General features: G+C 37.1%; 1 non-coding gene across 1 annotated transcript; it reads left to right on the plus strand.

Annotated features, from left to right (window-relative positions):
* Positions 1-322: 322 nt before the first annotated feature.
* Positions 323-424, plus strand: LOC121485985. Its single transcript, XR_005986474.1, has one exon. It is a non-coding gene; the product is annotated as a U6 spliceosomal RNA (small nuclear RNA).
* Positions 425-5,495: the final 5,071 nt, after the last annotated feature.

The following is a 5,495-nucleotide window of genomic DNA, read 5'->3' on the forward strand; positions in this document are numbered from 1 at the left end:
GACAGAAGAACACTGGGTCTTTGTCTCTCAAAAGATTGAATAATTGTCAATACAGATCTGTGGCTCAGAAATGTCAGTGACAACAGGCCCTTGATACACGGTGCTGGTGCTTATCCTAAGTGGAGGAGCAAAAACATACTCTTCAGCAATTTAATTAGTCAGTTTTCCAGATAATTGAATGTTTATGTAGAGGAAAGGAGATGAAATGTTTAAAGTGTGCCCTAGTGACAGAGAACTTTGACCACTGAGTCACCCAAAATAACAATGTAGCATTGTTTTAAAGTATCTCAAAGTTCACTTTTATTAAAAGTCCCATATTGGGCTTGCTTTGGCAGTGTGTATAAATAAATTTGGATCAGTATACAGATTAGCATGACCTTTGTGTGAGGATGAAATGCAAATTCACGAAGTATTTTTTTTTTTTTTGCACTTTCAGCCAGAAGTACAACATGTATGTGCAAAAGCTAAAATGGTTTAACATTATGTTACACTTTACACTGAAAATGTATTACTGTGTGAACGGTCTATAATTAAGCCCAATGAGACATCTAGGGAGTCCATACACGCATCAGTGAGCAGATGCAGTTTACTTATTTATAGAATGTTTCTTTTTGAAAGACTAGTGGTGGACATATTTGGATCACATTTACACAGTTATGAAAATAACTATTTGATCATGGTCATTCTTCCAAAAATGCCATATTAACTCATGCTTTAGCTAATACGAATGGTAGACACTGACTTTTACCTGTGTTAAAAGATAAACCGAGGTAGATTAAAGAATTCTAAGTTTCAGGGGGGCAAAAATTGATTCCAGTGGGCCAGCACCAAGTGGACGTGGCTAGGAGCGCTTTGCTGACAGCAGCTAGGGGAAATGCTCCTGAAGACAAGAGGTGGAAGCAATGTAAGAAATTGTTTAGTTGGCGGTACCTTGGGCGTTTGCCTTATTTGGGAAGGCGAGGTTGGCGGTTTGTGACAGGTTGTCCTTAGGTTTTGATTCCTTCACCTTGAGGCATTTCAGGCTTAGGTTTTGGTTTGCTTCAGCAGGCTACTGTGAGGTATGAGAACCACCTCAGTCTGATGGTCTCCTTGTTTAATTGGTTTAATATCTACAAGGCTAATGTTCATTTTCAAAGTACATTGTGGGCTTGTTTTTCCACAAAATTCAGCTTGAATGCTCAGTCACACTTGGTTAAATGCAGTGACAGTATATGGAAACAACTTTCTACCACAAATGCACTTACAAGTGCATCATCAAGAGCAACCAGCGTTCTAACGCGGATGCCAGGAGGCATCGACCTCCTATGTCTGCATCCAGGAGGTAACCAAAGTAACAGGACAGATTAACAACAGAGTAATGGGATTAATGAGATTTCTTTTTTTTTTTTTTTAGTTTTTTTTATTTATTTATGATAGTCACAGAGAGATAGAGAGAGGCAGAGACACAGGCAGAGGGAGAAGCAGGCTCCATGCACCGGGAGCCTGACGTGGGATTCGATCCCGGGTCTCCAGGATCGCGCCCTGGGCCAAAGGCAGGCGCCAAACCGCTGCGCCACCCAGGGATCCCGAGATTTCTTTTTTTTACTGGACTATTCTACGTTTAGTGGATTCATATATGTTATTTAAGGTTCTACAGTTCCATGAAAAAATAGAATAGAATAAGAAGAAAGACCAGAAGTTTTAGCTCAGGTCCACAAGACTCTATCAAAAGGGAGAAGTTACTTTTTAATGACATTTTAATAAATGAATATCATTAATAAAATTTTAGATTTATTTAAAAGTCATGTTGCATTTTCCTGCTAGGAAAATGGATAAATGCAAATAAATCTTTAAGCTGTACATGAATTTAAAAATACAGACACAATATTCGGGAAATAGTTACAGAAAAGACCAAAAAAGGAATTTGCTTTTAGATAAGAAACTGATTTGAAATGAAGCAAGAGCGGACCCGTACCTTGAACACACACACACACACGCAATTTTTGCTATTGTTTTTCATTCAATTTCATTCTTTCTGGTCCTGTCTTGAATTGTCAATAAATTGTCCAGAAAACTGCAAAAAAAAAAAAAAAAAAAAAGGCAACTATGGTGAACATTCTATCTCAACCAGGAAGATAAAGAACATGAAGATTTTCTCATGAGGAATCTTGTTTTCTCAAGATTTGAGGTTCACTTAAAAATATTATGCAATCATAACAATGATCATATTTTATCAAATATGTGGTGCTTCTTTGATAAGAAATTCTCACCTACGTGGTCTAACTTACTTTTATCTTAAATCTATCTAAATTTCTTCCTATAATATCAGGGCACCTCGGTGACTCAATCGATAAGTGTCTGACTTGGCCTCAGGTCATGATCCCAGGGTCCTGGGATTGAGCCCCATGTTGGGCTCCCAGCTCAGCAGGGAGTCTGCTTTCTCTTCTCCCTCTGCTTGTGCACGCTCTCTCTCTCTTTTCTTCTCTCAAATAAATAAAATCTTAAAAAAATAAACTTCTTCCTATAATATTGAATTATAGAAACTGAAAAGGGGCATTGTGGTAGGGTTTCTTTAACTTAATTTTTTGTTTCTGATGTCAAAAGTTATAGAGGTTTATTGTCAAAAGTTTGAAAAATCTGAGTGAACAAAAAAAAGGCCATTGTGAATCTCTAATCTAGAGATAATCTTTGTTGGCATGTGAACACATGGTTAGGATTATACATATTGCTTAGTAACCTATTTTTTTAACCATATATAATGAGAAAAGTTCTTTTGAACAAAAAATGTATAGATTGTTCCTTCAATGATTTAGGTATTTTTTTTAATTAATTAATTTATTTATGATAGTCACAAAGAGAGAGAGAGAGAGAGAGAGGCAGAGACACAGGCAGAAGGAGACGCAGGCTCCATGCACCGGGAGCCCGACGTGGGACTTGGTCCCAGGTCTCCAGGGTCGCGCCCTGGGCCAAAGGCAGGCGCCAAACCGCTGCGCCACCCAGGGATCCCTGATTTAAGTATTTTTAATCACAGTATATCAGAGCGCATGTGTTATTTTTGGCCAAATCATATTTTTGTTAAATTGTGATGTTTTCCAGTTTTTATTTCCTTATGTTTCTGTAGGTGTGCTTTGGACTAGAACAATGCATATTGCATAAAGTTCAACTGATTATCTTTAAGTTTTATTTCTGTGATATTGTGATATAGTAAGAAACATGTATTTTGGTCTTCATTCCATGCTTTGGGCCAGCCCTCCTAAAATCTTTGTAATTTTCTTTTTTCTAAAGATTTACTTACTTATTGGGGGGGGGGGGCGGTGGGAGCAGATGGAGAGGGAGAGAGAATCTCAAGCAGACTCTGTGCTGAGCATGGAGCCCAACATGGGGCTCAGTCTCATGGCCCTGAATCATAATCTGAGCCAAAACCAAGAGTTGGAAGCTTAACCAACTATACCATCCAGGTGCCCCAAGTCTTTATAATTTTCTAAGTGATAAGAACAATAGGAACATCTTTTGTTTTCATATTTATCCCTGACACCTGAGACAGCTTTGAACCTAAAAATGAAAGGAGCCTCTTTTGTTATTCATAACAAGCCTCTTCCCACCACACCTGACTTTATGTTTTAAAGTGCTGAGTGTGGGGATCCCTGGGCGGCTCCGCAGTTTGGCATCTGCCTTCGGCCCGGGGTGTGATCCTGGAGACTGGAGATCAAGTCCCACATGGGGCTCCCTGCATGGAGCCTGCTTCTCCCTCTGCCTGTCTCTGCCTCTCTCTCTCTCTTTCTCTTTCTGTCTGTCTCTCATGAATAAATAAATAAAATCTTAAAAAAAATAGAGTGCTGAGTGTAGTTAGTGTCAGGATGGTTTAATATGAGGGGACAAAAAAAACCCCTCAAATGTTTGGTGACCGATGTGTTGTGAGTAGGGAAACTAGCTTTTTAATTCCTGCTTTTGGTATCTTATCTCAGATTCCCCTGGCAAATTTTCCAATCTGGCATGTATTTTGTATACTAAATAGATTAAATAAAATTTGTTTGTGAATAAATGTTATGAAGATATGTGACCATTCACAGTAATAATTACAACTCTCAGAATCCTCACTTTAACTCTAAGTTGACATAAAACATTAATATTTCAAGGAGAATAAAAGTACTAAAAGTCTGGTCTAATGATTTATGAATTTCTTGGTAAAATACTATTCTTTTTTTAATCCTATTTATCTAAATAATACCCCTCTCATTGATTTAGCATAATCAAGAATTATAATTGTGAAATTCATCATTAGCACTCAAGGCAATCAACTGAAAAACTCAGGATTTCGAAGAATCCATTAAAATTATATAAAACTGCCTGCCTGTATGCCAGAAATAACCACTTAGAAACCATAATGGAAAATATTTCAGTTTATAATAACATCAAGTGTGCAAAATGCATGAGAATAACCTTAACAAGGTAACCTATGAGTGGATTCTCTATAAGAAAATTCTGATTTTACTCCCTACTAACCTCAAAGCAGGACTCAGCAAGTGTTCATATTCTTTCCATAACTATACTCTTCAAAGATATTTTGAAACTCTGTAGAGTTTACCAAAAATATCCTTGACTTTTGGGAGGAGGGTTTACATGGCTTTTCCCACAACACCATTCTTTTTCAGAATGTCTTCTTTGGTATCTTAATTATTAAATCATGGGAGGTCCTCTTTCGACCTTTCCCCCATGCAGCCTTTAATTTTGGAAACTAATAGGGCATGGAAGTAGTTAAAGATATTTGTATATGAAATGCTCATTGGAATAGTAGAAGCATTGTTTTAAACACATAAATGGAAAATGATATAAACCAATAAACATACACAGGAAATAGAAAGCCAATAAACGCATGGAAAAATTAAATATTAAAGAATTTCAAACAAAAGCACATCATTTCACTTAATACATTGACAAACATTTAAGGAAAAGATGAACATGCTCATTAAGTTTTTTTGAGATGTCACTCACATCTTGGTGGTAGTTCGAAATTATTAGTATTCCAACCAGCAATTTGGTAATATTATAAATAATCTAAAATGTAGCCTATTTCATTTACTTAGTTTAGAGTCTCACATTTCGTATGAAATGTCCTCTGAACCTCCTTGACCACAGTTTGAATCTTACCACATCAGACTATGTTATCTTCTTAGGAAACACATCTCGTTAGCCAGACCCTTTGGTGAGTCAGAGTCACCTTGCTAATGGCATTGGTGTTCCTTGTGCAGAGACATGCAAGACCATTCACACACTGCCAGCAGGAGATACACTATTTATTGAACAGTGATTGTATTTTAGCATGTTTTCTAAGGGTTTCTCTTGTTTTATTTGTTAATACTCGTAACAGCCCAATGAAAGTAGGTATGATTTTTATCCCCATTTCACACGTAAGACACAAGGTATTTGACTAATTTCTCAAGGTCATGCAGGCATCTTGACACTAGAGTCTGAGCTTTAACCTTGGTGCTATATTGTCTATAAAAAGATGACCAGCC

The sequence above is a fragment of the Vulpes lagopus genome, chromosome 2 (genome assembly GCF_018345385.1).
Source record: "Vulpes lagopus strain Blue_001 chromosome 2, ASM1834538v1, whole genome shotgun sequence".
In the NCBI taxonomy this organism is placed as follows: Eukaryota; Metazoa; Chordata; class Mammalia; order Carnivora; family Canidae; genus Vulpes; species Vulpes lagopus.